The following is a 25,622-nucleotide window of genomic DNA, read 5'->3' on the forward strand; positions in this document are numbered from 1 at the left end:
TTATCCCTATTTATTTTTCTCCATATGTCTATTAATTCTAATTTTTCTAAGATTTCATTCACTTCTTTTACCTCTTTCTTATTTATTTTTTGATTTGATTTATCTAAATTTGATAATGGTTGGTTTAAGTCTCCCACTAGTATGGTTTTATTGTCTATTTCTTCCTTCAATTCTCCTAGTTTCTCCATTAGAAATTTGGGTGCTATATTATTTGGTGCATACATGTTGATTAATGATATTTCCTCATTGTCTAGAGTCCCTTTTAACAAAATATAATTACCTTCCCTATCCCTTTTGATCAGGTCTATTTTTGCATTGGCTTTATCAGATATCATGATTACCACTCCTGCCTTCTTTCTATCAGTTGAGGCCCAGAAGGTCTTACTCCATCCTTTAATTCTGACCTTGTGGGTGTCAACCCGCCTCATGTGTGTTTCTTGAAGACAACATATGGTAGGGTTTTGGATTCTAATCCATTCTGCTATTCGTCTACGTTTTATGGGTGAGTTCATCCCATTCACGTTCAAAGTTATGATTGTCATTTGTGGACTCCCTGGCATTTTGATTGCCTTCCCTAATTCTAACCTTTTCTTCTTCGGCTCTACCTTTTAGTCCAGTGATTTACTTTGAATCAGTCCCCCTTGTCCCCTCCCTTGATGTTTCCCTTTTTAGTCCCTCCCTTTTTGTTCCCTCCCCCTCCCCCCTCTCTTTCCCTCCCTTTTTGTTCTCCCTCTCCCCCTCCCCCCCTTGGTTTTCCCTTCTCCTTACCCTTGTTGGGTAAGATAGAATTCAAGATCCCAATGGATCTGGATGTTTTTCCCTCTCAGAGTTGATTTCCCTGAGATTGAGGTTTAAGTAAACCCCCCCCCCCTCTTCCTCTCCTTCTTATAGGAGTTTTCTTCCCCTCCCCTTCCCCTGTGAATCTTTGTGTGAGAACCATTATTCTATTTGGTCTTTCTTTACCCCCTATTTATACATTACATTTTCCCCACATATTAGTATACATAGGTTGATATAAATGTAGTCCTTATAGAAGAGAGTTTGAGTAAAAGAAGATAACATTTTTCCCCTTTCCTTAATATTTACCTTTTCAGGTATTCCTTGCTCTTTGATTTTCGGTATCAAACTTTCCACAGAGCTCTGGTCTTTTCTTTGCAAAAAGTTGGAAGTCTTCTATTTTGTTGAATGCCCATACTTTCCCTTGGAAGTATATAGTCAGTTTTGCTGGGTAGCTGATTCTTGGTTGGAGACCCAGCTCTCTTGCCTTTCTGAAGATCATGTTCTATGCCTTACGATCATTCAGAGTAGAACTTGCAAGGTCTTGTGTGACCCTGATTGGCATTCCTTTATATCTAAATTGTCTTTTTCTGGCTTCCTGTAGGATTTTTTCTTTTGTTTGATAGCTTTGGAATTTGGCAATTACATTCCTGGGAGTTGTCTTTTGGGGGTTTAGTGTAGAAGGTGTTCTGTGAGCTCTGTCAGTGGATGTATTGCCCCCTTGTTCTAGAATCTCTGGGCAATTTTCTTTGATTATATCTTGTATCACCATGTCCAGTTTGGTGTTTATTTCTGGCTTTTCTGGGAGTCCAATTATTCTTAAATTTTCTCTTCTCCCCCTGTTTTCCAGATCTATCACCTTGTCGGTGTGATATTTTATGTTCTCTTCTAATTTCTTGGTGTTTTGGCTTTGCTTTATTAGTTCTTGCTTTAAAGCCTGGTTTTCTTTTACAGTTTGGTCAAACTGGTTTTGTAGATGCGTGAATTTCTTTTGCATCATTTCCCACTTTTCCTCCCAGAGGGCTTCCATCTTTTTGGTCCTTTCTGATTCAAATTCTTCATGGGTTTGTGGAGAGTTTCTATTTCCTTTGGAAGATTTTGGAGAATTTTCTTGTATATCTTCTTCTATCTGCTCTGTATTTTGTATTTTGGCTCCATAGAATGTGTCCAGAGTCGCCCCTTTCTTCTTATTTTTCTTGGTATTTTGGGGCTTCTGTGCTTCTGTGGAGTTTGTCATCTCTGAACGGGGAGGATTGGCTTTTCTTGTCTTTGTCTGGTGATCAGAGGCTTTAGTCCTGGGCAGATGTTGGTTCTATGAGCGTTCCCTGGGTTTTACTGAATACGCCTCACTGGAACTGGAATGGAAGGGTCGGACCACGAGGCCACACTCTCCCCCTGGCTCGATTTCCGGAAGTTGCCTTCAGAATCCCTGGCCGTGAGGCTGTTTCGTCGGCCTGCGGGGGGATGGGCTGCCGCTTCCCCAAGCTCCGAGAGCACAGACTTTCACTGAGACTTGGATAGCAGGATCCAGCCCGTGAGGCTGTCTTGCCCGCCCTGAGGGTTGCTGTTGTTTTGACCAGCTCTCTGCAGCGGAGGCCCCAGGCAGTAACTTTCACCCAGACCAACCAGCTCTTTGCAGCGGAGGCCCCAGGCAGTAACTTTCACCCGGACCTACCGGCTCTCTGCAGCGGAAGCCCCAGGCAGTAACTTTCACCCGGACTGGGACTTGGGTAGAAGACCCTGAGGGTTGTTGTTCCTCAGACCCTGCTCTCTGAGCCCGGCACGGCTGCCGCTTCCGGGAGCCTTGGACTCTGCGCTCCTACCCCTGAGGTCCGAGGGATCTCGGGTTCTGGCTTTTAAGGGGAGCCGTACCTTTTGAACCGGGTCCAGGTCCAGGAGGAGGGTTCCCAGGGTCTGTGCTGTTGATCGTTTTGAATTTTGGCGCCTTAGGAGCTTCTAGTTTGAGATCGGTCGGGAAGGGTTTTCCGGAGATCTGAACTTCAGCTTTCTCTAAGCCGCCATCTTAACCGGAAGTCTAAAATGTATTTTTTTAAACCTTTACCTTCTGTCTTAGAATCAAATACTATGAATTGGTTCCAAGGCAGAAGAGCAGTAAGGGCTAGGCCAATGATGGTGAACCTACGGCACAGGTGCCAAAGATGGCATGAAGGGCTCTCTCTGTGGACAAATTCCCCTTCAACTCCAGTTAATTACTAGAAAGGCAGAGGAACTTGAGTGGAGATGCTCTCCTCCCCCTCCCACCACCTCATGACATGACATTTCTTCACATCCCATGTCGCTCTGTCTAGCATCACAATGGGAGTGCGCAGCAAGTGAGGTGGGCAGCTCACCAGCAGAAGAGCTGGAGGGGAGCAGAATGCTTGGACCACTCCTCTCCACCCCTTCTTATACATGCCCCTCATCACCCACCCTTCTGACCAGCCACCCAATGGGATTGATTCCTCCCTTTCCTGTGTGTGGGGTAAAGGGGGGTTGGGGACCCTTGGCACTTGGTGGGGGGGGGGGAGGGCACAGCACTTGGTCTGGGTGGTTGGATGGGGACAGGGCCAAGCACTTCACCTCTAAAAAGTTCATTGTCACTGGGCTAGGCAATGGAGGTTAAGTGACTTGCCCAGGGAAGTTTCTGAGGTTAGATTTGAACTTAGGACCTCCCATTTCTAGGCCTGGCTCTCAATCCAGTGAGCCATCCTGCTGCCCCCTGTATTTTACTTTTAGAGACTGTAGAATTAATTTTTAAAAATACAACTCTGCAAATTTGGTGCTTGTATTCCTGTACTTCATGTATTATTTGACAAGGTTATGGATTTTGTTTTCTCCCTTAGTTCTCCTTACTTTGAAGAAAAATACCTCTCAAACAAACTCTTTATTTGTTGCTAAAATTTTCCTTTCCCAACTTTTCCTTTTCATTGCACAGTGATAATATATCCCTTCCTTGGAAGTTAATGTGTATATAATACAGATGTGAGCCTGTTGTATCAGTGAGTCAGGTGCACTTGCTAGAATAATCCAATTCTTTCTAAGGCATTAATGCTTTGGTTGGATTAGACATTAGATAAGAAAAGGAAATTGAATTATAGTACCTTTGCCCTGTTATACTGGGCAAATCATCCTACTTTCTGGAATGACAAATAATAAAAAACAGGTTATTTTGCTGCTGGGGGTTGGGATTCAGAATACAAGAAGTAAGCACATCAGTCATCAAGAAATAGGTCTGGATTTTGTTTGGTTTTTAATTAGGCTAGCTTTCCTGTGACCTGGCATCTGGCTTCCCTTAACTATTGCCAATCTTTCTTGGAGAGCTTCAAAGCAAGCCTAGTAGAAATGGGAGATGGGGGAATTTCATCTCTATGATTCTTCACTACATTTACTTGGTGCTTAATTTTTAAAAATTCTATCAAATGATCTGTGAATGAAGCATGGTATTTGGAAGAGTCTCTTTTTCCAAATGACAAAGGCTAGATAGACCAGATGGTGGAGAGAGTGGCACAATGGAAAACACAGTGGATTTTTAGCTAGGAAAACCCAAGTTAAATTTCCAGTTCAGAGCCCAACTAGCTATATAAATTTTGGGGAAAAAATCATCTACCATCTTGAGGTCTCAGTTTCTCTAACTGTAAATTGAAGGAAATAATGTTGGTGACCTCTACATCACTGAATTGATGTGAGGAAAAACATAGTGTAAACATTAAAGCTTTATATAGTTATAATTATAATTTATTATTGTTGGTGTCTAAGTCTGGCAAAGGGACCAGGAAATGTTAGCATATTGGGTTTATCCTTTATGGGTGAATCATGGGAGACTAAGTGGAAAGTTTACACATTGTACTACTGGAGAAAATATCCATGTCCATCTAATTACTTTTCCAGACTTACAATTGAATTGATTTAGTATGTATCTCATTTACAAAATCACAGAATTTGAAAATTAAGAGGGACACCAATAGTCATTTACCACAGTTTATCCTTGAAAATAATCCTCATTATAACATATATGACATTTGGTCATCAGTTTCTACTTGAAGCCTTCCCAGAAGCAGGAATATACCTTTCTTTCTTTTTCTTTTAAACCTTCACAATCTATTTTAGAATTGATATTAAGTATTGATTCTAACGCAGAAATGTGGTAAGGGATAGGCAACTAGCCTTACGTGATTTTCCCAGAGTCACACAGCTAGGAATTGTCTGAACCTATATTTGAACCTATATCCTCCCTCTCCATGACTTGCTCTCTATTTACTGTGCTAATTAGCTGTTCCTACTAGCTCTTTAGACAATGCTGGGAGGTAGGTACTTCAAATATTCTTACCCCATTTTATAGAAGAGGAAACAGAAGTTCAGAATGATGAGTTAACCATCTATGATCACACAACCAGTGAATGTAAGAGGTGAGATTTGAACCAAGGTCTGTCTTTCTGACTCTAAGCCTGGTACTTTATTCTCTAAATCAATTATAACATTGAATAATACATTCATAAATATCCACTGTTCTCTTATTTTTGGAGAATCATGTCCTTATAAGTGTGGATCCTCTCTACATTAGTGTAGGTTGCAACTCATTCATTCTTTTACATCTTTTTCAGGTTTTGTCCATACCTTTCTATCAATTCCCTATAGAAAATCTGCATGGGAAACCTTTCTGTGATTTGTCGACTACCCCAGTAGCACCAATGAAACATTAGGGATGTTCATCTGTTTTCTTGCAGGCAAATAATATGACCAGGATATAGCCTTTTTCAGGCACAGAAAACCATTACAACCAATAATGACTTTTAAATGAAATTTTAGGAAGCATATGGACTTTTTTTGGAGACCTAAAACAATTCAGCTTCATCAACATATGTATGAATTGCTTTCTGTATAAAAATGAATATAGATCATAACTCCTGGAGTCAAGCTTTGCTCTATTCTAGCGCTGACCATTCACTTCCTATTATTTACTGAAATGAAAAAATATGTAGCAAGTCTAGTTTCAGGTGGATAATTGAAAAGGTATAATCCTATGATTTTCAGTGATTTGATTGTCTAAATGTCCAATGCCTAGACCTCATGCCAAACCAGAAGATGACATTTCATGCAATATTTACATCTTTTTTTCTTATTCAACAAATATTTGTAGAATATGTAAGAGAGAAATCAGATCCATCATGGAAAAAGAGCAACCCAAGCGAGGGAAGGGTAAGGAAGATGGCGAATTCCAGGAACGAACAGAGAAGAGCTGAGGAGAAAACTGCCAGATCACCTCACTTCTCTTTGGGAGCTCTCCTGGAGTTGTTGGTCTGAGGGAAAACTCTGAGACAGAAGACCTTTCTGAGCATTGATCACCTCTCAGTGAACCCCAAACCGCTGGTATCCAGCTGAAGATAAAGGATTGGATAGGACTTTGTTAGAGAGCCATTCACCCAAGAAAAACTCTCTCCATTACCTAAAATTTGTCCTTTGAACTTCATGCTACAATTAGGTTAGACAGAAGTCAGGACAGATCTCATAACTGATGAAGGAGGGTCAGGCAGACAGCCTGAATCCTCAGGATTAGGGGAGGGGGTCAGTTGTTAGCTCACAGGGATTTCCCATTTCCCACTTTCCTTATCCAACAACCCCCCTCTTACTGTCTTGTGTGTCCCTTTGGAATAAAAGAGTTATTCCTCTTAGACCAAGTTTGCCTGCCTCATATCATCAAGGAAGGGAACTGAAGCTTGGGGGAGGAAACCCACACTTTCTACTCAAGGGAGGAGAATTAGTTTCAGTCCTTAACCTCTATACTCAACCCAGACTCTGAAGGGACATATTCTGTCCCTCTAAAAGACAACTTGTGGGGAGGATCAATCTATCCTATCTTTCCATTTTCTGGCTCTGTCACACTTCTCTCACTTTCTAGTCCCCAAATTAAATAATAGGTGGCCCCATTCTGGTCATCTATTACAGTTGACACCCTAATAGTTGCATAAATCAATCACCAACAGTTAGACCTGGTAGTTGGAAGAGACTGGGGGTGGGGAAGCCATCGTGAGTACAGAATCATGAGCAAGCCTATACAGGGATTTGAACTAACATCTTTGTTCCTGTAAAAAGAAGCTCGTACAAATAACTGAATAAGGGGTGGATATAAAAAGAACAAAGATGAACCAGATTATAATGTGGACCATCCTGGTATTAGCCATATTGGCACACTGGTATTACTTCATATTTGGAACTATTACCAATATGGTTAATGATGCTATAGGGGCAGCTGTAAATATCACAAAGTATTGGGATCAAATATCAATTGAAATATTGACATTATGGCCAACCTTCTCTGCTGTGTATGGTACTATCATGATGATCTGGCAATTTGATACCACTATCAGGGACTGAAAATAATCCTAGGCAGGGACATCAACAACCTAGGCAATGGCAGCAATTACTGACATGTACCAGGATTTCACATCCAAGATGGAGAAGCTGGGAAAGGGGAAGGAGCTTGTTATAGGGACTACTACCAAAGACAATAACAATGACAAAGATAAAGACAAGGATACTAAAACTACAACAACAACAACAGCTCTGACAGTAGGGATTTACACTGAAAAAATAATGGCAGATTAACAAAAAAACACAAACCAATGCAAACTGAAGGAGCAATAGGGGCACAGAAGATCATGCCTCTTAAGGACTATACAAAAGTTACTCAAGATTCAGAAGTTTTGCATATGAAGGTACACAAATCTTTCAGTGTCTAAGACTTAGCAACCCTAAAAAAAAGAGGATGTCTAGATTTCATTCTGAGCCCTATAAATGTCTCCATGAGCATTCAAATTATACGAGCCTAGCTTTGAGGGTATAGAGATATAGTGCAAAAGCTCTCTGCACTGTTTAGCCCCCAGGAACAAGCCTAGTTCCTAAGGAAGACTAGGGAAGATGAGAATTTAATGAGCTGGTCAGAATTTTATGAGAATTTTGATTTCCCTAGAACCCAGAACATCACTTACCTTACAAAAGCATGTGAGGACCTCTTAGAGGTGATAAAATCACTTTGCAGTTGTCCAAATGCATAGAGCAAATTTGAGAGACTGAGGCAGGAACAAAAAGAACATCCTTCTGTTTATCTTGTGTAAGATTTAAAATGGTTGAAGTCTTAAACTGTAGTGATTAAAATGGTGGAAGATATAAATTGTGATAGATATAAGAGAGGGTGAGTAAATTTGACTGCAGAAATATGTTTCACTACAGTGTCTTGGTTTTTAAATCAAATATAAGGTGGTTGCCAGGGAAATATTCCCAATTATTCAAATACCCAAGTCAACTGGGTTTTATAGAGATTTTAATTAATACAAATGTGGAATTAAAGAAAAGAGAGAAAGAGAGAAAAGGGGAATAAGTATGAAGGGCCTTAAGCCAACATGGCCTAGACCTGAGTCTTAAGAGAGAGAGATCAGTCAGTCAGTCTTTTAACACCCATCACAAGGTCTGCCTAAGCAAGGATTCTAGTGACACCAGGCCAGCATCATCTCAGCTGCTTTCACCAGCTCCCTTCTCCATCTGAATGTTTCAGAATCAGTCCTTCCTCAATCTGAATGTTTCAGAATGAGTCCTCCTCAATCTGAATGTTTCAGAATGACCTCTCCTCAATCTGAATGTTTCAGAATGACTTCCAGCTGTTCTCTGAGCTCTTATTTTTAAGGGCAAAATCTCCTATGTCACCTCCCCTAAGTTCTTCCATCTACCAATCACTGTAGATGTTTTCCAAAAGACAGTCCATTTTGAATTCACAGCTGAGTAGATTAATCTCTTTAGTAAGTCAGAAAAAAATGCTACTGTTTCAACTAATTTCATTAAGAGAAAACCTCTGAGTAAGTTTTCACCTTTTAGGTCTAAGTAGTTTACAAGTTGCCCCACCTTTATAGGCACCTAGCATCCCATTGTATCAATTCCAAAAACAGGCATGGCTCAAAGAACTCCTTTCCTTTATAAGTATGGTTTTCAAGTACTTTCATTGTTTAGCAAGGAGTTTTCTGCCCTAAAGCAGTCTTAAGTATGGGTGGAATCGAGGTCCTCCCATAGCAAGGAGTTTTTTCCCCTAAAGCAGTCTTAAGTAGGGGTGGAGTAGGGATACTCCCATAGCAACGAGTTTTCACATTCAAGTAGAGTTCTCACTAAATGGTAGGGAATTATTTCAAGTAGGGAATTGGAGGATTCCTCAATGTGTAGTAAAATTTTTAACATTCATAAGTCTGTGAAATTTTAAGGTTTACACTTGACAGATTGATGGAAAATGCGGAGGCAATATTAGGATACCTGCAAAAAGGCCAGGATCCCACACATTAAGGGGCAGTTCCTGAAAGGAAGCCCAGTAACACTCAAACATTTTTTAAGCATTTTTGTCCATAATATGAGTCATTATCTACCCAAGATTTAAGAGATTCAGCAACCTATTTTCATGATACATACACTGAGCAGCAAAAAGAAAAGGAGGAACTAAAACAAAAATTAGAAGAAACAAAAGAAACTCTAAGGCAAAAAGAAATAGAGGAGGTCAAGAACCTAGCAACTATTAGGACCTTCCCACAACAAAGACACCAATACCAATCTAGGGGTCAAGGGGATATTAGAAAATGCTTCCTGTGGCAAAAATTAGGATACATAGTTAGATTCTGTCCAGTGAAAACACGCTGCAAACAGGGTAACAACAGAGGCTCACAGTACCAGAACCAGTCTGTACAATACAATAACAACAGAGAACAAATATATAATAATGCAAACAAGCCCAATTGCTGTGACCTTTGCCAATTAAAGGAACAGGCTGCTCCTGATCTCAAAACAATGCAGTGTATGATCAATGAAGGCACAAAGCCCAAATGTTCAGCTATACTGTTTAGTACAAATATCTACAATGTGCAAGGTACCATAGTACACATTACTAAATGAAGGATATTCAAAAGTGAATAAGATACTAATCCTTAAGGAATCTCTAATCTAATAGAAAATATGATACAATTTAACTCAATGTAAGATAAAATGGGATAATGCATAGTGGATAAACAAAATGCTATGAAAATTGCAAGGAGAAAGAGCATTACTGTTGAATTGATGTGTTGGAATCATTGCTAGAACTTCTCATGAAACTAATTCTGCATGATTTAGTATTGTGACTTTGGACAAAACTCTGCTGATCATCATGGTACCAGTCAATGTTCTGCTTGCTGCATATGACATTGCAAGGACATTAAAGAAGGATGAAGGGGATATCACAAGTACTGTTTTGTCCTCTTTTGCCCTTTTGAATAGCTATATTATTCATGGCTAGAGTAAGACCCACAACTATTAATAAGCACATGGAAAAGTGTTCTAAATCTCTTATAATCAGAGAGATGCAAATCAAAACAAATCTGAGGTATTACCTCACATCTAGCAGATTGGCTTACATGACAGCAAAGAAAAGTAATAAATGTTGGAGGGGATGTGGCAAAATTGCGACATATGCACAACTGATGGAGTTGTGAATGATCCAACCCTTTTGGAACGTGATTTGAAACTATGCCTAAAGGGCACTAAAAGACTGTCTGCCCTTTGATCCAACTGTAGCACTGCTGGGTTTGTATCCCAGAGAGAGAATAAGGAAAAAGACTTGTATAAGAATATTCATAGCTGCACTCTTTGTGGTGGCAGAAAATTGGAAAATGAGGGGATGCCCTTCAATTGAGGAATGACTGAACAAATTGTGGTATCTGTTGGTGATGGAATACTATTGTGGCCAAAGGAATAATAAACTGGAGAGTTCCATATGAACTAGAACGACCTCCAGGAATTGATCCAGAGTGAAAGGAGCAGGACTAGGAGAACATTTTACACAGAGACTGATACACTGTGGTACAATCAAAAGTAATGGACTTCTCTATGAATAGCAATGCAATGATCCAGGACAATTCTAAAGGACTTATGAGAAAGAACACTATCCACATTCAGAGAAAGATCTGTGAGAGGAGAAACACAGAAGAAAAACAACTGCTTGATCATATGGGTAGTTGGGTATATGATTGGGGATATAGACTCTAAATGATCACCCTAGTGCAAATATCAATAATATGGAAATAGATCTTGACCAGTGACCTATGTAAAACCCAGTGGAATTGTGTGTTGGCTATGGGAGGGGTTTGAGGGAAGGGAGGGAAAGAACATGATTCTTGTAACCATGAAAAAATATCCTAAATTAACTAATTAAATAAAAATTTCCAAAAAAAAAAAGAAGAAGAATATGGCAGTGTCAGGTGGGTCAGTGGATTGAAAACCAAGAATAAAGATAAGAGAACCTAGGTTTAAATCTGGCCTCAGACACTTCCTACTGTGTGACCCTGGGCTCAAACCCATTGCTTAGCCCTTACTGCTCTTCTGACTTGGAACCAATACACTGTATTGATTTCAAGATGGAAGATGAGTTTTATAAAAGAAGGATATGGCTACGTCATTTAGTTTCTTGATATAAGTATATCTTTGTGTCTGGAATTAGTGTGTATTTTTATGTCTTTTCCATAGTTCCTAAGTCACAGTGACCAACTATGGGCTAAACTGTGATGAGGTCTTCTTTTTAAAGAGAGATTTAGTTTTTTTTTCGGATATGGTATATGTTCTAAGACCCTCTACCACATATTATGGATATATTTTGAGAGTTCATATAATAATAAATAAGAATTTTGAACCATTGTCAAAATAGATGATTGAATGTTCTTGAGAGAACTATTACTTTCTATAAGAAATGAAATGAATAGCTTACTGTTTCCATGATTATCTGTGCTGTGAATACATTCTGATCTAGTTTCCAATGTATGGGATTATCTTTTTTGAGACACAATAGGAGTAGAAGGTAATATTATTTTCATTTGTAATCATTCTGTCTTTAAGCATAATCTACTTTTCTTTTTTGTTGCTTAAGATTCTTTTTCAAAAATTTTTGACTCATTCATTTATTTTTTACCAATTACATGTAACAACAAACTTCCAGATAAGTTTTCCAAGGCTATCTGATCCAAATTGTCTCCCTGCCTCCTTCCCTCCCCATTTTTAGAGCTGGAAAACAATATTATCTGGGTTATACATATATTATCATGCAAAACATTTCTATATTGTTCATTTTTGTAAGTTAACAACCTTATAAAACCCAAACATGAAAATATATATCCAAATAAATAGGTAAAAATGGTATACTTTCATCTATATTTCAACTCCAATAAGTTTTTTTGTTTTTTTGTTTTTGGTGATGGATAGCATTCTTTGCCATAAGTCCCTCATCTTTGTCCTGGATCATTGTATTGCTGATAAAAGCTAAGTCTATCACATTTGATCATTCCACAATATTGCTATTACCATGTACAATGTTTTCCTGGTTCTGCTTATTTCACTCAGCATTAGATCAGGTAAGTCTTTCCAACTCTTTTTGAAATCATGCTGTTCATCATTCTTTACAGCACAATAGTATTCCATCACCACCATATACCACAATTTGTTCAGCCATTCCCAAATTGAGGGACATCCCTTTAGTTTCCAATTATTTACCACCACAAAGAGAGCACCTTTAAATATTTTTGTATAAACAAGTCCTTTTCCACACACATACACACACACACACACATATTAGTAGTGGTTTTACTGGATCAAAAGGTATGCATTATTTTAGAGCCTTTTAGGTATAATTCCAAATTGCCCTCCAGAATGGTTGGATCAGTTCCCCATTCCAGCAGCAATGTGTTAGTGTTCCAATTTCGCCACATCCCCTCCAACATTTATCATTTTCCTTTACTGCCAAATTGGACAATTTGAGGTAGTATCTCAGAGTTGTTCTAAATTGCATTTCTCTCATCAAGAGAAATTTAGAATATTTTTTGTATAATTATAGATGACTTTGATTTCTTTATCTGAAAACTTCTTATTTATAACCTTTGACCATTTGTTAATTGGGGAATGACTTGTATTCTTATAAATTTGAATTAGTTCTTTGTATATTTCAAAAGTGAAACCCAGATGAGAGAAATTTGTTATAATTGTTTCCAATTTGTTTCCCTTCTAATATTTGTTACATTGGTTTTGTTGGTATAAAACTTTTTATTTAATCTGAGAAAAATAATTCTTTTCTCATCTTGTAATGTTTTCTATCTTGTATGCTCATGAATTCTTCCCTTCTTCATAGATCTGACAGGTATATTAGTCTATGTTCCCCTAATTTAATTATAATATCACCTGTTATGCCTAAACCATATACCCATTTTAATCTTTTCTTTGTATAGGTTGTGAGATATTGATCTATGCCTAATTTTTGCCATGCATGATCTTTTCCAATTTTCCCAGAAGTTTTTGTTAAATAGTGAGTTATTATTCTAAAAACTGGTATCTTTTTGTTTATCAAATACTGGATTGCTGAGCTCTTTCAACCCTAATCTATTCCATTGATCCACACTTCTATTTCTTATACAGTACCAGATTTTTTGATGATTACTCCTTTATAATCCAGTTTAAAATCTGGTACCACTAGGTCATATCCTTCACATTTTTTTATTACTTCCCTTAATATTTTTGACCTTTAGTTCTTCCAGATGAATTTTGTTATTATTTTTTCTAGTTTTATAAAATACTTTTTGGTAGTTGGATTGATATGGCACTGAATAGGTAAATTATTTTAGGTAGGATTGTCATTTTTGTTATGTTAACTCTGTCTAACAATAAACAATGTTTTTTTTTCTCATTGTTTAGATATAACTACATTTGTGTGAAGTATTTTGTAATTGCATTCATATAGTTCCTCTGTTTATCTTGGCAAATAGGTTCCCAAATATTTTATATTGTCTTGATTGATTTTAAATAGAATTTCTAACTCTTGCTGCTGAATTTTGTTGGAAATATATATGCATACATACATACATATGTATATATATAAATAAATATATATATATATATATATATATATATAAGAAATGCTCATGATTCATGTGGATTTATTTTGTATCTTGTAACTTTGCTAAATATTGATGTTAACATTATTATTGTTGATTTACCTGAGATAATTGTAAATTTATTTTTTTTGTCAACCAAAACATAATAGATGTTGTTATACATCTATATATTCACACAGTATCTGTAGGTTCTATTTTTTTTTTATCATTTCCAACCTAACAAGGATTTATTAAGTACTAATCTAGGATGATGGATGGTGAATGGAAAATCTTAAAAAAACAATTGGCCCTATCATGGAGAAGCTTACCTTTTACTGGGAGCAAGGTTGGGACAGTAAAGAAGATATCAGAGGCATAGAGAAGTAAAAAAGGAAATTTGTCACTTCAAAGCAAGAAGATTTAAGTGGATATTGTTATGATGTTAATGATTAATAATCTCTCTTGAGGTGCAAATCATCATTTTAATCATTTAATCAATCACAAGGCACTAATTAATATCTAGCACATATCATGTGCTAGATACTATAGTAATACTTGCTTATAAGGAACTTACATTTTAATGGAGGGGATGACATTTATGGATATGTGAAACATAAGCACAAAATGAATACATACAAACACATAGTGGCTTAATATTAAAAAGTTTGAGACAGAGAACACTAGCAATTGGGAGGAATATTAAAAAGTTTGGGACAGAGAACACTAGCAATTGGGAGGAGAAAGGAAAGTCTTCATGGAAAATATGGTGCTTAAGCTATATCTTAAAGGAATAAATTAATATTTATTGAGTAGTCACTTATGTGCCAGACATTCTGCTTATAGTTCTACAAATATTGTCCCTTTTGATCATTTCAGTAACTTCGGGACATAGGTGCCATTATTATCCCCATTTTGCAATTGACAAAATTGAGGTGGACAGAGGTTAAATGCCTCAGATAGGGTTAGAGAACTATGTAAGTATCACACATGAACTCAGATCTTTTGGACTCCAAGCCTAGAACTCTATCCATTGCTCATCTTGCTCCCTCTACAGAGTTGCTCCATGAGGCAGAGATAAGGAAGAACTGCATTCCAATAATATGAGATGGCCAATGGAAAGGCCTGGAGATAAGGGATGGAGTACTTGTGAGTAAGGAACTGATGGAGGGGAAGTTTGTCCAGATCATAGGGTATGGAAGAGGTAGTAATGTCAAACAAGGCTCAAAAATTGTGTAGAGCTAAACAGTGTTATTATATTTGATCCTATAGGAAACAGAGTCATAAGAACTGATTGATAGAGGAGCTGCAATTACTTTAGCAAAAGTGTGTGGAATGCACTGGAATGGAAAGAACCTTGAGGCAGGGAAGCCAACTGATAGGCTGTTATAATAATTTAGATGAGAGTTGATTTGGTCATGAACTAAGATAGGACTGGGGACGTGGTGCCCACACCTTGACCAGGGGTGCAGCTGTCCAAAAGGAAGATCCCCTTCCAAGGACTAGGCTTACATTGAAGGGTAGGTCTACGGGCAAGCTAGAGAGGTCAGGGAAAACAAACCCTTTTATGAGTTCCTTTGCTATGAATAATATGTCATAACTATGGTGGCCAGTTTAATATTCAAGTTTTATTGACAAATAAGAAAGAATGGAAGAGGAGAGATGGAGAAGGGGACCCAATAATCAGGTTGGACTGTATTTATATATTAAAAATATTGAGAGAAACACACACAAATATAGAAAGAAATATATATGTATATATATGTATATATAATGATATATAATACTATAACTAAATATGTGTATTTATTTTATATATGTGTATATATATGTAAATAAAACTCATATCAAGGTGGCACTGCATTGGGGAGCACAGGTCTATTCAAGTGGTCTTCAGGTGGAAAGGCTTGTTCCTATGGGAGCAGTATGCTCCCAGGAAGAAACAATGTACTTCCAGAGAGAGGAGATCTATTCCAAAGTCCCCTTCTAAGGGTGGGATACTTAAATTTTGATCTTGGTGGCTGTATGAAGCTGGCCAATTTGTATGTCAAAGTTTGGAGTACTTGGCAGAATTTTTGAGGCACATAAGTGCAGGGCTTGGAGCAAAAGACAAGTTGTTGAGAGAACTTTTTTGACACAGATGTATTAACCTTACAATATTAGCCTTTTCCTAAGGACTAATCTAAAAGCAATGATTTTCTTGTATAGATTCTATGAATTACAGCCTACCTGAAGAAGAGACTGTCATGCTAATCTTAAGACCTTTTGGAAACATGAAAGTTTTTGAAAGACAAGGTAACTATGGATATATCTGATAGGCAGTAGGCATGAAATAAGTTAATAGGGTGACATTGATGTTTGGTGAGAGGGGAAATGAGTGAAGATGCAAACTAGAGAGAAGGTAGGAAGTGAGAGAATCAAGTAAATATGTAGAGGGATTGCACTTGATTGGGACAAATGGAACAAGAGAAATCTCATGTAGAATGGCTTTAATTTTCTCAGGAGATTAAGACACATAAATCACAGCTGTAAACAGTGAGGTCAGGTTGGTGTGTGAAGCTTGGGTAGAGAAATGAAGTTTTTCTTTAGAGAGTAAGAGAATCACTTGGGGAAGAATAGCAGGACTGATGCTTTAAGTGAAGGCCAGCTAAACTTGGATAATATTTTGTATACAATCAACTCTGAGATTTCTGGTTTCATTAAACAAGTTGTGAGTGTGAGTGAAGGAGCTAAATGGCAAGAGGAAGTCAGAGTTGATATTAGAGAGATAACTGATGACAAGACAAAGGAATGAAACATTAAGAACAGAGGACAAACTAGATTTGAAATAGAATTGGATGGAGACTGAAGAGAGAATAAAATGAAGTCAGGGTAGAAGTCATGGGCTGAGGATGTACTGAGGGGTCTTGTTGAGAGTGAAGAATAGGTCTAGGAGAGTTGAGATATAGGGAGAATTGGAATGATAGTAAGTTATATTCAGATAGATAAATGTCAGAGTTCCTAATTAGAAAGTGGAATGCTCATGAGTAAGAGTGAAATCTAATGTGAAACCATTCCTATGTATGGCTCAAGTGGAAAGAATGAGTCAGATATGAGATTTATGGAAATATTCATGATAACCACCACTTCTGAAGTGAGTTGAAATTCTTCAGAAGACAGCAAGTCTTCAGAAAATTTGGAGTCAGGAGACTTATGTGCCAACATTTAATCTCTTGCTGTTCTTTCTACAACTTTCCCTCCTACTCTGTCCAATTCTTTGGTTTTATTTTTATTCTCTCTCTCTCTCTCTCTCTCTCTCTCTCTCTCTCTCTCTCTCTCTCTCTCTCTCTCTCTCTCTCTTTTTCTGTGCCCCCCAAGAAAAGTATGCTACACAGTACCACTCCTCCTACTTTATCTAGTCTTTCATTTCAGTTATTAAATATATAATACTTGTTTCTAAAAAGTATTGTTGTTCTTCCATCTCCTTTCATATTTTTTTACTTGATCTAGGATTCATTAGAATCTATTTCCAGGAATTCTAATTCTCTAACTCTTATTTCTTTATTTATTGATTTAGAGTGAAAGATAAATAGTTAAGTTTCAATATACAATAAACAATTTCTTTTAAAAGTTTACAAATTAATGGAACTATGCCCAAAGGGTGCTAAAAGACTGCTTGCCCTTTGATCCAGCCATAGCACTACTGGGTTTGTACCCCAAAGAGATAATAAGGAAAAAGACATGTACAAAAATGTTAATAGATGCACTCTTTGTGGTGGCCAACAATTGGAAAATGAGGGGATGCCCTTCAATTGGGGAATGGCTGAACAAATTGTGGTATATGTTGGTGATGGAATACTATTGTGCTCAAAGGAATGATAAAGTGGAGGAATTCCAAAAGAACTGGGACAACCTCCAGGAAGTGATGCAGAGTGAAAGGAGCAGAACCAGGAGAACATTGTACACAGAGACTGATACACTGTAGTACAATCAAATGTAATGGACTTCTTCATTAGTGGCAATGCAGTGATCTGAACAACTTGGAGTGATCTATGAGGAAAAAACACTATACACATTAAGAGGAAAAACTGTGGGAGTAGAAACACAGAAGAAAAAAACAACTGCTTCAATACATGGGTCGAGGGGATATGGTTGGGGATATAGAATCTAAATGAACATCCCAATGCAAACACCAACAACAGGGAAATAGGGTTCGATCAAGGACACATGTAATACCCAATGAAATTGCACATGGGTTGTGGGAAGGATGTGGGGAGGGGAGTGAGGGAAATAATATAATTCTTGTAACCAAGGAATAATGTTCTAAATTGACTAAATAAATTAACTTAAATTAAAAAAAAAGCTAAAAGAAAGTCATAAAACAAACAAAAAATGTTTACAAATTAAACCCTAAGTCTTTTGCAGAAATTATTATGGAGGACCAAAATCTGTCTTTGTTTAAAGCTCCCTTTCCCCTGCCTCTTAACTTCCTTTTGTGTTTTGCTTTCCTCCATTAGATTGCAAACTCCTTGTGAGTAGGGATTGGTTTTTTCTTAAACTTGTATTTGTATCTCCAGTGATTAGCACAATGCCTGGCATATAGCAGGTGCTTAATAAATTTTTAGTAACCAACTGATTGACAGAAAGCTTGCTTTAGAGTCAAGATGATGTGTTTCTAGGTCTATGTCTACCACATACTGGTTATGTGACCCTGAACAAATCACCCAGTTTCTTAGTGCTCCAGGAAACTGTCTATGGCTGTAAGTTACAGAGAATATGCCAAGATTAATTTGTCACCAAGAACTTATTGTGCTAAAAAAGGCTTAATAAAAAAACTTGGATAACTCTTAATTCTTTCATCTTTTTTCTGAACAGTTCCAGAGGTTCTTTGAATTGCTCCTCTTTCATTCTGAGGTTCTTTTAGAATTTTTTTTTTGATCTTTACCTTCTACAGAATATTTTTGACTTGGTTTCCTTTGCTGCAAAGTCCTTTCCTACTTAGATGGATCTTTTCATAGAATATTTTCTTCATTTATCTTCCTCAGTCAGCTTTTGTTTATCCCAGATAATCATCCTTTTGAATTTTTTATGATGCCCTAGATGAAAATGTGCATACAACAAAATCCTTTAAGACAACCTAGTTATGTTGTATCTTTCTTCCACCTTCTATTGCCTAAATCTATGGGCTTTCACACTTATCCCAGTTGAATAAAGGATATCTCTTTCAGAGGGATGAGAGCCACCAATGGACTCTGGTCACTGGATTAAGGCCTTGAACCCAGCTTTACCTGTCCCTTTCCTGTATTTTCCATAGTTCTACCAATGGGCTTTCTGCAGTTCCTGAGGCTACCTAGGATAGGTGGTCTATGGGAGGTCATTCAAGATACTGAAGAAAGGGTACTTCCAGAAACTTTTGCACATAGGTTTCTTTTGTCTTTTTCTCCCTCTCTATAGTGAATGCCTGTTACTCCCTTTACTGTATTGATTAATATTAATTAGTTATGTGTCTCTGGTCTTCTCAAAGTTCCACTTACTTTTCCACTCATTCATTTATCCTTCTCAGGGCTCAGAGCTGGTTTTATGCATGGCACTCAAATTGTCTTTATAGTTTCAGATTCAGAGCCAGAAGAAGCCTCATATGGTATCTAGTCAAAACTCATTGATTTATACATGAGGAAATTGAGAATCAAAGAAATTGATTTGTTACTTTCTGAGTTACATTTGTTATTATTCTTGTTTAATTGTTTTCAGTCTTATCAGACTGTTTGTGACCTAATTTGAGGTTTTCTTGGCAAAGATACTAGAGTGGTTTACCATTTCCTTCTCTTGTACACTTTACATTTGTTATAAACATCAGAGCTAGGAATTGAATCTAGGTTCTTTGACTGCAAATCAAACCCATTTCCCATTGTACCACACTGTCTCTTCCATAATGTGGACATTTTTGAAGGGTTGTATTCAAAATTTGGGTGGCTAAAAGGAAGAATGGAAACCAAGGCAGAGAGACCTAGGGAATCTGTCTAACATTAAGAGTAGTAACCCTATTGAGAAACTGAAAGAGAATTTATTTCAAAAGCCAGACATTAAAAATTGCAGCAGCAACGATCATAGTAGGGCTACTGGAACCCTGTTCCATCAACTGTGGGAAAAGTCAATGGGGAATCTAAGAATAATTTGGGAGTATTCTGGCAAGCTGGTATTGCAACAGAGAGACTGAGGCACAATAGATGCAGGCTTATCTATTCATTGGCAAGAATAATAGAGATGGGGGTGGGGTCAATATGGCCTATTAGAAGCAACAAAAATCCAGACCTCTGTGAAAACCCTTCCACATCAATAAAAAACAAAGTGCTTCCAGGGGACAGAAAACCAAATCTAACAACAGGATAGAACTGGGGGACCCTCCTGCAAGATTCAACTTAAAAGGTACACAGAGAAGGCTGAATTCTCGGGTTCAAGGGAAAGGAAGAAGGAAGGTCCCAGGAACCCTCCCCCACTTATTGTGCTGAGTCACCTGCAGGTTGCTGGAATCTTTGGAGGGCTCCAGCTCAGAGGGAGTGCCTTGATACCTCAGCTGTGGCAGGCTCAGGGCTATAACCACTGCTGGCAAGGAGGCAGTTGGAGGAGAAATGTGGAGGGGAGGGCAGCCTAGTCCCAGCTAATACTCTTCATCTTGGGCTTCAATTTCTAAAGGTTTTGGCCTCAGGGCACATCCAGCTCCACAGATCAGCTCCACCTGGCTTAATCTAGACTATCAATAGGGCAGATAAGAAGCCTTCAGAGGGCAGAGAAACTCAATCTCCAACACCCTTCCTCCACTGACTGGGTTGAGAGTCACCCTAAGAATCCAGTTGACTCAGATCCAAGGACAAAGGCTAAAACCACAACAGAATACCTTGATGACAGAGCAGGAAGCATAGCTCCCTTCAGCCTCCATACTTTCACCTTCGCCTTCAGTATCTGCTGCCATCTGGGGAAGATCTGATCTCAGGGCTCATTAATACTCCATCAGCCTAATTTAGTCAATCTGCAGAGCAGAGAAGGAAACTCCTTCAATACAAAATAGCCCAAATTCACAGATCCAGAAAATAATCAGAGGAACAAGATTACAGCCAATGACAGGGGGAAAAGAAGGAAAAAAATGACAGAAAAATAAAAAAGAAATTACAATTGACAGCTTCTATCCATGTAATGAAGAAAGATTAAATGAAACAGAAGAAGACCAAGGAATACCAAGCAAAAAATACAGAAACTCCAGCAAATTGGACTCAGGCTTTGGAAGAACTCAAAACACAATTCAAAAAACACTTAAGAGAGGCTGAAGACAATTGGGAAAATAACTTAAAAAGCAAAATAAGTCATCTGGAAACAGAGGCACATGACCTAAAACAAGAAAATGGTGTCTTTAAATTGAGAATTGACGAGCTTGAAAATGAGGCAAAGAAAGTGAAAGATGATCTACAAAAAACAAACAAAAGAAACAACCAGAAGTAGAAGAATGACCAAAAAGTCAGGGATGAAATTCAGTCTTTAAAAATTAGAATCTAACAACCAGAAGCAAATAACTTCACAAGGTAGCAAGAATCTATAAAAATCAAAAAAATGAAAAAAATTGAGGAAAATATGAAACACCTCATTGACCAAACTATAGACGGTGAAAATAGATCAAAGAGAGACAATTTAAGAATTATTGGACTACCAGAAGATCATGACAAAAGAAAAACCCTGGACATCATTCTACAGTAAATTATCCAGTAAAACTCTCCAACATTCTTGAACAAGAGGGAAAAGTAGAGAATGAAAGAATCCACAGATCACCTCCTGCATTTAATCCCCAACTGAAAATGCCTAGGAATGTTATAGATGAATTCATGAACTACCAGATTAAGGAAAAGATACTACAAACTACTAAAAAGAAACCATTTTCATATCATGGAACCTCAGTTAAGATAATACAGGATCTGACTGCATCCACATTGAAGGACTGGAAGGCATGGAATATGATATTCCAGATAGCAAGGAAACTGGGTCTATAATCAAGAATCAAAGACCCAGCAAAACTGAATATATTATTGCAGGGGAAAGTATGATCATTTATTAAAATAGAATATTTCCAAGTATTCATAAAGAAAAGACTGGACTTAAACAGAAAATTTGATGCTCAACCTCAGAACTCAAGAGAATCACCAAAAGGTAATTAAGAAAGGGAAAAAAAAACAAACAAAAAACTTTTTTTAAGTATCCAGTAAATTCAAATGATTTGTATTCCTATAAGAAAAGTTGATATTGGTAACTCCTTAAAATTGTTATTATCATCAGGGTAGCTAGAAGAAGTATACTTAGAGGGAACAGTGACAAACTATATAGGATGAAATGTCAAAATACACACACACACAAACACACACATATATATATAAACTAGGGTTAAAAAGGAGGATAACACTAAGAGAAATGGGAAAAGAAATAAAATGAGATAATTTAATATTTCAAAAAGAAGTGGATGTGGGGAGGGGGGAGAAGACCATTACAATGAAAAAGTAGAGATAGCCTCCAAGAAAATTTTAATCATTACAGTGGGAAGGGTCAGAAAGGTTCAAATGGAAGGAAAACCTCCAACTCCAAATTCAATCATCATCATCATTATTATCATTATCATCAACATCATCATCAACATCATTGTCATCAGCAACATCATCAATATCATCAACAACATCATCAACAACATTATCAAAAACATCATTACATTATTATCATCAACAAAAATATCATCAACAACATCATCCTTATTGTCATTAATATCAACATCAACATGCGGCCCAGGAAAAAGTTTTGCTGGGTGGCCTAACCTAATAACATACTATGCAGTGTACTGAACAAGAGCCAAAAAAACCCTAAACTCTAAAGCCTTCTTTTTCCTGGACTCAGTTTTCTCATTTATATATGAGTGAAGGTTACCTGGACTCTACATTAATTTAATCAATTTTTTAAAAAGAATTCTTTAAAAATTTTTTTAAATTTTATTTAATTGATTAACTTAGAGTATTTTTCCAGGATTACACAAATTGTGTTCTTTCCCTCCCTTCCCCCCAAACTCATCCCATAGCCAAGGCACAATTCCAATGGGTTTTACATGTGTCATTAGTCAATACCTAGTTCCATATTATTGATATTTGTACTAGGGTGTTCATTTAGGGTTTATAACATCAATCATATCCCCACTGACCCATGTGATCAAACAGTTGTTTTTCTTCTATGTTTCTACTCCCACAGATCTTTCTCTGAGTGTGGATGATGTTCTTTCTCATAAATCGCTCTGCATAGTTCTGTATCATTGTATTGCTATTAGTAGAGAAGTCTATTACATTCGATTGTACCACAGGGTATCAGTCTCTGTGTACAATGTTCTCCTGGTTCTGCTCCTTTCACTCTGCATCAATTCCTAGAGTTCATTCCAGTTCACATGGAATTCCTCTAATTCACTATTCCTTTGGCCACAATAGTATTTCATGACCAACAGATACCACAATTTGTTCAGACATTCCCCAATTGAAGGGCATTCCCTCATTTTCCAATTTTTTGCCACCACAAAGAGTGCAGCTATGAATATTCTTGTACAAGTCTTTTTCCTTATTATGTCTTTGGGGTATAAACCCAGTAGTACTATGGCTGGATGAAAGGGCAGACAGACTTTTAGCACCCTTTGGGCATAGTTCAAATTGCCTTCCAGAATGGTTGGATCAATTCACAACTCCACCAGCAATGCATTAATGTCCCAATTTTGCCACATTCCCTCCAACATTTGTTACTTTGCTATCATGTTAGCCAATCTGCTAGGTGTGAGGTGGTACCTCAGAGTTGTTTTGATTTGCATTTCTCTGATTATCAGAGATTTAGAACATTTTTTCATGTGTTTATTGATAATTTTGATTTCTTTATCTGAAAATTACCTATTCTTGTCCCTTGCCCATTTATCAGTTGGAGAATGACTTGATTTTTTTGTGCAATTGGTTTAGCTCTTTATAAATTTGAGTAATTAGACCTTTGTCAGAGGTTTTTGTAATGAAGATTGTTTCCCAATTTGTTGCTTTCCTTCTAATTTTAGTTGCATTGGTTTTGTTTGTACAAAACCTTTTTTAATTTGATGTAATCAAAATTATTTATTTTACATTTGTTACTTTTTTCTATCTCTTGCTTGGTCCTAAAAATCTTTCCTTTCCCAAAGATCTGACATATATACTATTCTGTGTTCACCTAATTTACTTATAGTTTCCTTCTGTATGTTCAAGTCATTCACCCATCCTGAGTTTATCTTGGTATAGGGTGTGGGTGTTGATCCAAATCTAATCTCTCCCATACTGTTTTCTAATTTTCCCAGCAGTTTTTGTCAAATAGTGGATTTTTGTCCCAAAAGCTAGGATCTTTGGGTTTGTCATAGACTGTCTTTCTGAGGTCACTTACCCCAAGGCTATTCCACTGATCCTCCTTTCTGTCTCTTAGCCAATACCATAGTGTTTTGATGACCACTGCTTTATAGTACAGTTTGTGGTCTAGTACTGGTAGGCCACCTTCCTTCACAACAAGAAAAAAAAATAAATCAAAGTTTCACCTGGAGAAAATTGGGCAGAGGAGACTTGAGATATCCTATAGAGGCACATAGAGATAATGCTTACAGTAGTGGTGGATTAATAAATTATTTGTTTTTAATTGTGTGTTCAAATAAAACTGTGTATTACTCTCAACAAATTAATGATGATTCAGCATGTAGATATACAATATTGTCTTAATCTTCTATTAAATGGAGAAAAGATTTTTGAATGCTTACTGGAGGGGGTCAGGAATTTCTCTCTTTGACTTACTTATTTGAGCAGCTTCTGGACTATGTACATATTGAGGTAGATACAGAAGAAATATTAAACGTAAAAATATCATCAAGGAACATACAAGCTCACTGGAGTATTTTATGAAATATGCGAAAAAATACTGAAAAATATAGGAAGAACTGATTGTTGAGCTGTGAGATATGGACTAGCAATGCTATCTGAATTCAGATTAACTTCTCTTTCATCTTCTAAGAAATATAAGTTAGAAGCTAAATTCATTCCAAGATACTGTAATGAAAAGATCAATTAATTGTTACTGATAGAATTGTTTCTTACTTTATGAGTTTGCTTCCCATATTGAGTTTGAAACAAGGACAACAGATGTGCAATAAAGAATTTTATTTGTATTATAAATCTGACTAACAGAAGGTAATATTAATCCTCTTTTTTTCCCCTCCTCAAATGCTTCTTCCTTCAGCTATTCTGTCAACAAGAAAGGAGGCTAGTGGGAAGGGTTACAAAAACAAGGCAGTTCAAGTTTTTTCCCCAGTTACCCTAAAGATATATGCTCTATTTTTTTGAGAAATATGTTGATTGGTGACAGTGATAATTTAAGTGGGAATAATAATAATAATAATACTTGGTGTGTCTATCTCACAGTGTCATTGTGGGTTCTGAATCTTATAACAAGTAGGAAAACTATTTCATAGGGATACTATGAGATACAATTAAAAGGTGGCATTAATATTGTTTTTTTGATATTTTATTTTGCATTGTTAAATTACTAAGTCCAGGGCACTTGGGATGGTTCCTCATTCTGATTCCATTTCCCCTGTAAATATCACAATATTTTTGGATGGAACAAACTACGAAGAGCAAGACCAGATGTGAAAAAATTCGTCTATAGTTTACATCTTTTCCCACTCTCCTTTCATTACTAGTCAGAAAGTTGATTAACATTTATTAGGTGCTTACTAGGTTCCAAAAAATGTGTTCAGTGTAAAAAGCTCATTCTTCTCCCTGAAACAAATCATATAATCATAGATTTATAGCTGGAACAGATTGTAGAGGCAATCAATGCCTTTGTCACAATCTACTGATGAAGAGAGGCAGAGAGAAGGTTAAGTGACTTACT

General features: G+C 37.1%; 1 long non-coding RNA gene across 1 annotated transcript; it reads left to right on the forward strand.

Annotated features, from left to right (window-relative positions):
• The first annotated feature begins 3,116 nt into the window (after positions 1-3,116).
• Positions 3,117-6,446, forward strand: LOC130457985 (uncharacterized). Its single transcript, XR_008917202.1, has 2 exons — positions 3,117-3,250; positions 5,915-6,446. It is a non-coding gene; the product is annotated as an uncharacterized LOC130457985 (long non-coding RNA).
• The last annotated feature ends 19,176 nt before the right edge of the window (positions 6,447-25,622 follow it).

The sequence above is a fragment of the Monodelphis domestica genome, chromosome 3 (genome assembly GCF_027887165.1).
Source record: "Monodelphis domestica isolate mMonDom1 chromosome 3, mMonDom1.pri, whole genome shotgun sequence".
NCBI classification, from domain to species: Eukaryota; Metazoa; Chordata; class Mammalia; order Didelphimorphia; family Didelphidae; genus Monodelphis; species Monodelphis domestica.